This window comes from Dryas octopetala, chromosome 5, assembly GCF_963921425.1.
Source record: "Dryas octopetala chromosome 5, drDryOcto1.1, whole genome shotgun sequence".
Lineage (NCBI taxonomy): Eukaryota > Viridiplantae > Streptophyta > Magnoliopsida > Rosales > Rosaceae > Dryas > Dryas octopetala.
In genome coordinates, this window is record NC_141370.1 from 6,394,667 (window position 1) to 6,406,731 (window position 12,065).

General features: G+C 35.8%; 1 pseudogene; it reads right to left on the bottom strand.

The window, feature by feature from the left end:
• Nucleotides 1-8,364: 8,364 nt before the first annotated feature.
• On the bottom strand, nucleotides 8,365-10,702 carry LOC147283809 (L-type lectin-domain containing receptor kinase IV.1 pseudogene; annotated as a pseudogene).
• Between the last annotated feature and the right edge of the window lie 1,363 nt (nucleotides 10,703-12,065).

A 12,065-nucleotide genomic window follows, 5' to 3' on the forward strand; every position in this document is an offset into this window, starting at 1 on the left:
TTGATAATTTGACCCCATATAAAAATAGTAGTAGTCAAGACGAATCCATAGGAATTTTCAGAGAATTTGTTCATAACCTGAGCTATATTTGACAAATTTTCAAAGTGTGTATAGGAACCAAATTGATGTTCGGTGATAAAGATGAGGGATGACATTGAGTAAAAATGCACTTTAGGGACCAAATTGATGTTTTGGTAAAAGTTGATGGACTATTTGTGATAAAAAAAACATAATATAAATGATGTACATGAACCAGGAGCCATTAGAGTCGTTTTGATCTTTGAACATCTCTTTACCACGTACACCTTATTAAGTTACCATAAATAAGGGATGATGGCAGAGAAATATGATCAAATATCCCCAGATTGTTCCACGTCCACCAAAATACTCCTGATTTAGGTCTGCATTTTTGTCTTTAGGTGATCATTAAGTCTACTGTAAATAGCCTAGACTAGGCAAGCTTGCACAAGCACAAAACAGATCTCACGAGACAAGTAAATAGCCTAGACTAGGCCGAAGTTTTTAGCCCATCATATACGGCATGAGACGGACCAAGCACGAGACAAGCACAAAATAAGTCTGAATTAAGCATAACTCGTTTAACATTGTTTAATAGTTCTTGAACCCAAACCAACTTATGGGGGGGAAGAGGAATCCAGCTAACTCATTATTGCAATTTCACAGTCTTTTGTCCATGGCTTAAATTACGTCTGACAATACATATGCTAAATAATTATAGGAGAGATTAAAATAAAAGGGTAAACGCCAATTCACCCACCTTATTTACTCCTTCAGCAAACGCTTTGCCGCCAGAAGTTGCGCACAATCACTCCTACACAGTTGTGGTCAACACGTGTCCCCCCCCCCCCCCCCCCCCACACGTTGACATCAGTCGCTGAAAAGTGGCCTGATTCCTATCTGAATAGTGTTGAGAGTGATTCTTATATTTATTGTATCTGTAGTGGTGCTGAGAGTAATATTGTTGTACCAAATTAAATTAGGCCTAATCTTGATTAATTGATCATTAATTTTTAATTTATAAGAAAATTATACCAATGTCATTATTTTAATAAAATCTTAAAAAAAGTCCAATTTTACATATATTTACAATAAATTATCTTGATCTAATGCACCATTTAATAAAGATTAATGCACCAAAATTGCACACACAACACACAAATTTATTTCATTTCAAAGGTTAATGAAATAAATGAGGTATTTATAGAAAAAATGTGAAAATAGCTGTTGGATTCATTGTCATAATTTTTAGATTTTTTTTTTCAAATGTTTCTGGATTTTTTCAAATTTTTTTTCGGTAGTTTAATTAATTTAAACAAATAATTAAAGAAATGATGAATTTTGATTGGCCAAAAAACAGAAAGGAAGAATTCTGATTGGCCAAACACATGGGCCCTGCGTCAACAACAGCTATCTGACACCATTTGTCTCTCCTCTCTCTTCACGTGGGCTGGCCCGCAATGGATAGGAATCAGAATCAGTGATGTTCATATATGGACATCACTAATTAGTATTTGGCCAAATAAGAATCACTCTCTCCTGCATACTGTGAGTATTTATTTTTATTTTTTAGTCCAATAAATTGGAATCAGAATCAAAATCAAGGCCTCACTGTGGATGGCCTTAGGATCAGTTTCAGATTGTTGTGTGGTGAGAAAAAGCTGTTTCTATTTGTTATGCGGTGAGAAAAAGCTGCTGTGAGGTAAAACAGCTGGGTGTTTGGTAAACTGTGTTTTTAAAAGTGCTGTGAGTGTTAAAAGCAGCATTAGAGTGTTTGGTAAAATTTGATGTAGAAGTGTTGTGCCTATGTATAATGACCAAAATGGACATGATGTTGTGACTATGTAAATTTTTTTTTTTTGTGAACTCTTCCTTTCCTCTCCTATGTTGCACCCCCACCCCCTTTTCTTTCTTTATCTTTTTTCTTCCTTTCCTGATTTTCATTCTTGTTGTTTAGGTATGATGTATTGTTTGGAGTACTTTTTGAATTTAGTAACTATTATTCATGTTTTCCTTTCCATTTGTATGAATTACAGTATTATGTAGTTGCAGTAGTGGTATACATGCTTAATAGCTTACTTTAATTCACTTCTAGTTGTTTTTGTTTTTTATGGATTCATTTGCTATGTTTTTGTTTAGGTTATAGGAATGGTTATGTAGTTGTAGTTGTGTTATACATGCTTAATAAGTTTTTTTAATTCACTTGTAGTTGCTTTTGTTGTTCAGAAATTGATTCGATCATTTACTCTCTTTTTCTAAGGTTATAGGAATGGAAGGGTTGAAGTTTGGTCGATGCTCGTATGGTGAAGATGGTGTTATGCTTGGCTTGTTGTTGCCTTTATATCGGATCCAAGTTCCCGTATAGGATTCCAAATTCCCGTATAGGATCTTGTCTCAATAAACTTCCTATATAGTAAGGGCAAAGCTACATGTGGGCTTGAGGTGGCCAGGCCTCCCCAACCCACATGTAGCTTTATGCATTTTTTAGAAACATTTAAAAACTATTTTTTCGTATTGCTTAAAAATTTTGGAAAATATTTGTATAATGGTTCCTTAATATTTACATTTGAATTCTTGGCCCTCCAGAAAAATGATTTCTAGCTCCGCCCTTACTATATATGCTTGGCATAAGAGATTCTCGTATAGATTTTCATCCGGACCAAGTGTGGATTATCTGAGTGTGAATATGTGAATCCCTGTAATTGGAGTACTAAATGGTTTTTTGTGGTCCCATATGTTGCTTTTGACGTGGGCAACGATTTTTCTTTTAAAATGTAACAAGGGCCACTCGACCACCCATCTGGGTGATTGATTGGTCAATCTTTGTTGCATTTAGAACAATAACCGCTGTTACTTCGCTTGAAGGCATAACACACAAGAAGCCAACATTTTGCCGTTGCCCACGTGAAGAGCAGCGGGTGGGGCCCGCGAATATTCAAATGGTATCTTCAGTACCATTCCATTTTCGATACCATTTTTAGTGTAGAGGTGACAATTCGTGTTCATTGGTCATGTTTGTGTCGTTTCATTTTGTGTTCATGTTTAGTGTGTCATGTCATAATGGGGATCATGTTAAGAAATGGTTAATGCTAACAAGCTAACTTCATATCGGGCACGTGTTGTGTTATCATGTCGTGGCAAAATTGCCACCTCTAATTTACTACAACTTTTTGTATTGTACCAAATTTGCTACCTCAATTTTCTCCTAGTTGGTATTGAAAATAGATTCTCCAATTCAGATATGCTCAGATAATTGTTTTTGCTCTAAATAGAGTTTAATTATTTGTTGTTATGTTTGGAAACATAATAGTTAATGAATGTGTTTCGGAAAAATTACCATCTTCTGCTTGGAATCTTCAATCCAGAGGGTTGGCTTGAGATCATGTATCTTAAATCATTTATTTGAATGGTATTATTAATTCTTTTTATGTGCTTAATTGAGATATATTTTTGACTTTCGAATTGCAGAGGTTTTTTTTTTTTTTTTCCAGAATTCGGTTACAATAGATATGTTGATGAAACCATGAGGATGGGGAGGTATGATAAAGGCAACATCTTCATATTAGAGAGATCACAAGAAAATTCGTTTTAAGCATCAAGGCTCAGCTCATCATTATAAACTTTCGGGTTCAAGATCATTTTTGGAGGGTGCATTCATTATTGATGTAATACTATCACTAATGTATCAGTAGACAATTTTTGTAACCCTCGTACGTAGGCATAAGAGCACAGCTCAATAATCAAGGTGAAAAGCAAATAATATGTTCTTCAAACTCTTAAAAGTACATTAAAAGTATGTTCCAATCATATACCTTAAGGGGTGAATAGGTTAAAATACAATTCTTTGGTTCAATTTAATCTACGCACCCAAACTCAAAACCTTTTAAGGTAGGTGCCTACAAATGATAATTGATAACAAGAATGCTACAAGTTGCTTAGCATATGAAACAGATCTACTAATCCACCTAATGGCCAACAAATTAAATATACGAGCTCTCAAGATTATATTCAATTTGATATGCATTATTCAGAAAGTAAATCTCAATATACATTTCATCAACCAAATTAGACATATATATGTGAATTACAATTAGCACATATACAAATATATATATCGTTTATTCCATTCAACAAATGTGTCAAGCACATATTCACAACATATAATGTGCGCCCCTAAATCTTTTTTAGAATTTATTTTAAAGTCATTTGATTTTTTTTTTTTGGTGATTTTTGAGAATTTATTTGAATTTATTATATTTTTGGTGAATTGTTTTAAACTATTGTTAATTTACGAAATTTATTTGAAAATATTAGAAACACTAGGAATTTACTTGAAAATTGATGGAAGAAAAATTGTGAATTTGAAGTCATAAATAAATACTACTGATTGAGATGAGTCAATAGGATTTTTGAACATTTTTCAGAGCTAGGGAGTATTTTGGTGAATTTTGTGACATTGTACGTTAGAGTTTACATAGACACATCGAACCAACGAGAAGGGACCATATATAGATGTGCAGCGATGTCAAAAATTTCCACGTGCTGACGATTGTCTCTTAATAGGACGCGATAAAAAAGATGACATGTCACCCTAGCCAGTAGGGGTACTGCCAGTTGGGGTGCTATGGTTGGCTTGTTCCCAAATCACGTGCCATGCTGCATATCCTGATTGGTCAGCTTCGTATGGCATGTCACATGTTTCTGTGAAATAGCTCTAAATGGTCCATTTTTGTGCTCTCTAACTCGTTTTATTCAGCACAAGTCTGCTAGATTTCCTCGTTGACCGGATTTGCCCAAAAGCTACCGGCGAAAACCTGAGACTTGAAAACCTATATTAGAAGTTTCAAAAGGCGCATGCTACACCCTAATTATTAAACCCGAAATTTATACCCTAAAAAGTCTCTGTTACATTTCTTTTCTACTAATATGTCGTTTTAGACATTTTATTCCTACAAGTTTTTGGGTTGTTAATTATATTTTAGTTTTACCAAATATGTGGATTGATATATTTTGACTATACCAATACGTGGTGGGAAGGGTGGGCTGAATCTAGTTTTTATTTATTTATTGGGATAATTTCAATTTTTCATTTAATACCTTTGTTTTTTTTTTTTTTTTTTTTTTTTTGAGAAAAGAGGCCTTAGCCAAATAGATTAATATATGAACGGTTACATCGCGAGTGAGAGCAGGAAGAAGCCATGAAGGACTATCTTCAATCCACACCGTAACGGGCTAAACCATGAGCCACGTTATAATTACAAGTACGAATGACATAAGCAATTGAGAAAGAAGACAAGAGAGCAATCAAATTCCGAATTGCAGACAGAAAGATTCCATGCATGCTAAAATGGTCACTAGCTTGTATCACAAACCACTCGCACCTAGGGGTGGGCATAATAACCGACGCACCGAAAAACCGAACCAAACTCACCGTAAAAAAACCGAAAAAAAACCGAGTTGACCGAAAAGTCAACACCGTAAGAGAAAACCGAACCAAACCGTATATGGACGGTTTCGGTTTTGGTTTTATGCTCATTTAACCCGAACCAAACCGAACCAAACCGAATAATTTTTAAAAAATATAATTACATATTTTTATGCACATTTTGTCATTTTATACATTTTTGTTCACATTTTATACATTTTTATACACATTTTATACATTTTTATTTTAGACCCTAAAATATATTTTATATAACCCTATGAGTTTAATATTATATATATAATAATGTTTTAGTATATAATTTTAGTTATATCTTATATAATAGAATTAGTGTATTATATTTCTATATACTCTATAGTCTATATAATAATGTTTTATGCATATAGAGTTATATATAAACTTAGTATATAACTATATAGTTAGTAACTTAGTATATAGTTGTATACATACTACAATAGTTATATATAACTATATAAGTAATCTATAATTATAGTAGTATACTAGTATATACTATAGTAGTATATAGTTATATATATACTATACTAATTACTCTATAGTATTTACATACTTATATATAATCTTATATATAGTTATAACTTATAACCCAAATTTGCCCAAATCCCAAATGAAATCTCAATCTTCCCAAACCCCAAACGAAACCCCAAATAAAATAAATTAAAAAAACCAAACAAATAGACCAACAAATAGATTATATAATATATATAGTTACAAATTATAATCTTATATTAGATATAACTTATAACTTATAACCCCAATTTGCCAAAACTCCAAATGAAACCCCTACTACCCAAATCCCAAACGAAACCCCAATCTCCCCAAATCCCAAACGAAATGCCAAATAAAATAAATTAAAAAAACCAAACAAATAGACTAACAAATAGATTATATAATATATATAGTTACAGATTATAATCTTATATTAGATATAACCCCAATTTGCCAAAACTCCAAATGAAACCCCAATCTATCCAAACCCCAAATGAAACCCCAAATAACTAAAACAGAAAAAATAAAAAAAACCAAACAAATAGAGTAATGCATAAATACTGTAATAGACCAAAAACAAAAAGAACAAATTAAAAATCACAAAATCACTTAGAAATCACTTAGAAATCACTCATCACTCATCAGACAGTGGCATACCTAAATTAAACTAATTAAATAATTAATAGTGTAAAGTCTGTAATATTAGAATAGAGTCAATAGAGTCAATACTCAATAAGTCAATAGACCAAAAACAAAAATAAAAAATGACAAAATCAGTAAATCACATATTCATTCAGACATTCACTCTCCAACCAAAAAAAAAGAAGACATTCACTCATCAAGTGATTCAAGTCATCAGACAAACCTAAAGAAATTAAGAAAGCAGGTTCTTAACTTTGTTTGGTTGGCTTGTAATGCCTAAAGAAATTAAGAAAGCATGTTCTTAACTTTGTTTGGTTGTAGACTTGTAGTTATTTTTGTTGTTGTAGTAAACTAGTAACTTTTAAGTGTTAAGCAGGTTGTATTTGTTTTAACTTTTAAGTAGGTTCTTAACTTTGTTTTAAGTAGGATGTATTTATTTTAAAACCGTGCATGCACCGAACCAAACCGTCTTTGCAATGGTTTGGTTTGGTTTGGTTTTTCTCTAATTTGTTCGGTTTACAACACCGAACCACACCGAGAAAAAATTTATGGCGCGGTGCATGGTTCTCGGGGTGAAGTGAGCCGAACCACACCGTGCCCACCCCTACTCGCACCGCTTCAAGAGAGTCACCTTCCAGTTGGACGTGGTAGAACCCACCATCTACTGCTAGCCGAAGCCCATGTAAGATGGCTTGGAGCTCCACCGATGTAGAATCCAAACAGCCCGGAAACGAAGCAGACGCACCTGCCATGAAATCACCATCAGAATTTCGGATAACATTTGTATCATATCATATGTTTTCATTTTATTGTAATGTTGTAGCTCCATCAATTCCAAAATTAATTAAACTGTTAAAAGCTAACATGGGGTCCATTAACTCAATTAATCTGCAAAAAATCTCCTACACCATGGAATGGTATACCTGGTCGCATGAATAACCCTGTCAACGATGAAGCTCGTATGAGTGAATGTTCTTTTATTGTAATGACAGTAATGAAAAACAATTACTGTTTTACAAAGACAATTTTAACCTTACTTAAAATATTGCAAAATCCTCTCCTAATTTAGGACCTGATCATCTCCTTTTAATAAGCCATCTCTTTCCTTCCTCTAATCTTAATCTCAACCCTTCAACCTTATAAATTTAATTCGATGAACAAAAGCATATTTTGAAAGAAAAAAGAGAAAAAAATCCTTATTCCTGTTCTTCTTTATCTTAATTTTCAATGACATAATAATTAAGTTTCTAGCAGATTTCCTCTAACATCCAAATAGCCTTTCAGTCATTATATCTTCATGAATCCATTGATAAGAACACCAATTAGCATTCCAGTCATTTTTTCTCCCTGGATCTATTGATGAGATGATAATCAGATGGATTAGTGGAAGAAGGTCGCCTCCACTCTATGTCTGGACTATGGAGTCCTGATTGGTCTGCTAAACACATGAGTACTCAAAATCATGGTCACGTTTCTATTGGGTCTATGGAAGAAAATCAAATTTTTAGGGGTCTGAAAAAGAAAATCATTCTCAATCTCTAATTCTTTATCATTTGATTTAGTAAACTCTAATCTATAATCATTCATTAGGTAATAATGATAAACCATAAAGTTTTGTAGATGAAGTTGGAGAAAGAGATGTTTTTTACGTAAACATGCTATACATCTCTTTATTAATTCATTTGAATTAAATTTAGATTGGGCAAAATAGTCATTTAATATTAATGATATTAATTTAACGTGACATAAATAGTGACTTGAAAAGGGAGTTTCTGTTAATAATAGAGCATGCATACATATTACATACTAAGCAGACATAAATCAGTACACAAGCATAAATTACAGACAAGCTAACAAGCAGCCTTACATACAATTAGTTGTTTTGCAGTACGGATTTTATATATAAACATTCAAACTTCAAAGGTGAATATAAACATATTCGTTGAGTATGGCTCTGTAAATTCAAGTTTGTGAGAGAATCCCAATTGTTTTGATTTTGAATCATCAGCGACCACCTGAGAGGAGTGAAGACTCTGGAACATATAATGACATTGTAACATATGATGACATTGTAAAGTCATCTAAACCTTCATGGCGTGCAAACGCTAACCCACTGGCAGAGAGCCCAAGCAGTGACAACTCCGGCAGAACAATATCACCCTCCAAATACTGCACAACTTGGCGCATGCTTGGCCTGGCTGTAGGCTCTGAATGTGAGCACAACAGCCCAAGCTTCAACACCAACTTCACCTCCTCATCTACAAACTCTGTGCCCATATTTGGATCTCTTGCCTCAAGAATGTCACTTCTTTTCCAACAAGAAAAAACCCAATCAACCAAAATCACATCCTGATGTGGGCCTTGTCTCTGTATTGGTCTTCTTCCACAGGCAACTTCAAGCAAAAAGGCCCCAAAAGCAAACACATCTGTGTTGGTTGTGGCCTTGCCTGATCTTAAGTGCTCAGGTGCTAGATAGCCAAGTGTTCCAACTATGTGAGTGGTTTGAGGGTCTGTTCCATGGTCATATAGCCTTGCAAGTCCAAAATCTCCTAGCCTTGCATTCAATTCCCCATCTAACAATACATTGCTGGCCTTCACATCTCTGTGAATCACAACTTGTTCCCATTCTTCATGGAGATAGAACAGCCCTGAAGCCACACCTCTGATGACTCTAAACCTCTGGCTCCAACTGAGAGTGACCACTGGGTTGTCATAAAGGTACTTGTCCAAGCTTCCATTAGGCATGTAGTCATAGACCAAGAGTAGCTCCCCTTTTCTTCTGCAATAGCCCAAGAGTTGTACTAAATTCCGGTGACGAAGCCGGCCAATGCTGACAATTTCTGCAACAAATTCCTTCATCCCCTGCCTTGATTCATATGAGACCCTCTTCACAGCAATCTCAATTTTGGAGGTGGATAATATGCCTCTATAGACCTTACCAAACCCCCCAGTTCCTAAAAGCTCATTTTCCCTAAACCCTTTTGTGGCAAAGTATAGTTCTTTGTATTTAAACCTCTGAGGCCCATACTCGAGCTCCCAATCTTCAAGCACTTCAGCAAACTTCTTCTTCCTTTTTATGGCATAAACTACACCTGAAATTGCTAGCAAAACCAAACTCACAGACATCACAGGCACACCAATGGTCAAAAGTTTAGACGTTTTTTTACCTCCAATCCGAGGCAGCTTGGGAAGTTGTGAGTGTAGAAAGTCTTGAGCCTGGCCATTGATCTCAAAGCTCCAGCCCAAAACATAATGGGATATGAGGAATGAGCCAGTGGCGGAGGAGAATCCAACATACATGGTTTTGTTGAGGATTGGGGAAAGGTCAAGATTCAAAGACAAAAGTGGAATTTGGGGTTTGGCAAGATTGATTGGAGCCAAAGTTACATTGATTTGCTTCTGGGTACCATCATATTCCACCCAAACTTGCACTGGTTGACCACTGATGAGAGTTAAGTTCTGAAACCCTTCATTGTTTTTCGCATAATATCCTGCTGAGGCAGATTGCTTAGAGTCCAAGCCATTAACATCAATCCCAACATGGTTGTCATTGATGTCATTGAACTCGAAGTTCTGGACGGTGTCAAGCTCCACAGCAAAAACATGATTAGTGTCATTTCCATTGTTGGTCTCATTGAAGAGGCCAAGGTACTGGTTTTGGCGAGCTCCCGGAAGCCCTCTTGTTTGAGCGATGACGAAAGCCATTCCATGGCCGCCCAGAGTTGCGTATTCTGGGCTGATAGCGAAGACAAAAGTGATGGAGAAGGAGAAAGCAGTGGCATTGGAATATGATGAGTTCTTGAAGGCTACTGGATTGAGGTAGAAGGCATGTCCCTGTTTCTGTTTAGTTCCGTTTGTAAGTTTCAGAAGACCATTGGGTGTGACTCGTGCTATGCCGTCTAGGCTAAGATTAGCAGAACCAAAACCATTGTAGGTGAAACTCACATCTTCAGCTGCTGCTGCTGCTAAGCTTAGTAGTACTAGGAGTATTGCAAGCTTGAAAAACATGGCTGCTCTTGATTCTCAAGCCATGAACTTTCACATATCTTTCATTTTAAGTCTAGCATATTCATCATTGAAGTCGACATTCGAGAAGAATTATTGAGCAAGTCGTTGCCTCTTGGACCGTCATTGTCACAATTATGAAATAATTCCAATTTGCAACCGAGTTAACCAATTTGCACTCGATCATTCACAACCCCTCCCCTCTTTCCCCCTATTTTTCTCTCGTTCACACCCCCTTCCCCTGTTTTTTTTTTTTTTTTTCTTTTTCTTCTTCTTCCCCCTACCCTAGCCACCACTGACCACCTTATTCCTTCTCTCTCTCCGCATGCACCACCACCACAGCCACGACCACCACTTTCTTCTTCCCCCTACCTAAGCCAAAACAGCCGCCACCACCACCACCTTATTCTTCCCCCTACCTAAGCCAAAACAGCCATCACCAAAAAAGCCACCACCACTACCACCTTATTCTCTCTCTCTCTCTCTCTCTCTCTCTCTCTCTCTCTCTCTCTCTCTCTCTCTCTCTCTCTCTCTCTCTCTCTCTCCTCTTGCCCAAGCAGACAGCAGAAAAAAAAGGGTTGCAGGTGGTTCGGCAGACCAGTGCTGAACCTGTCGGTTTCGTTCGACAGGTAACCGCCGAACAAACTTGGTTCTTTCGGCGGTTAACTGCCGAACGAAACTGACAGGTTCGGCACTGGTCTTTCGAACCACCTACAACCCTTTTTTTTTTAGAGAAAAGGAGAGAGAGTGAGAGAGAGAGAGAGATATATATAGAGAGAGAGAGAGAGAGGAAAAAATAAGTGGTGGTGGTGGTAGTGGATGTTTTTTATGCTCGGGTAGGGGGAAGAAGAAGGTGGTGGTTGATGTAGAACAAATGGCAGAACGGTTCATACAAAAACTCGACCGCCACAAGGCTAAGAAAAGGAACAAGCTTCAGCCCAGCCCAGTGTCAGAAATGGGCCCATGATATACCGATTCGAAGGGAACGACGAGACAAAGGGCTGATTTTGGCTAAATTCCCTCGTTTATGGCTTCAAATAAGCAATTTAGTGTTTTTGAATAAGGTTCTTGAATTGCACTTTATTTCCATTTTTATTTCCGCTTTGAATTTCGAACGTCTAGAGTTCTGAACGTATTTAAACAACCTTTTTGGCTGTTTGTATTATTCATTATTATCATTTTTAATCAGAAATCATTTGGTTATATACCTGTTGTCGATTAAATAAAAAAATCAACGGTTCGGTAAAAAAATCACTCTTTAATTGAAAACCATCTATTTTTTCTATTTAATTAACAATAGTTATATAATCAAATGATTTCCGATTGATTGGATTTTTTTGCAGAGATAATCTTTAATATGTTATCTAAAAAGTGAATGGTTCTGATCATATACCGATATTGCCAAAATTAAAATTTGAGGGGGCGGGGTGACCCAAGTATTGTTCTTAAT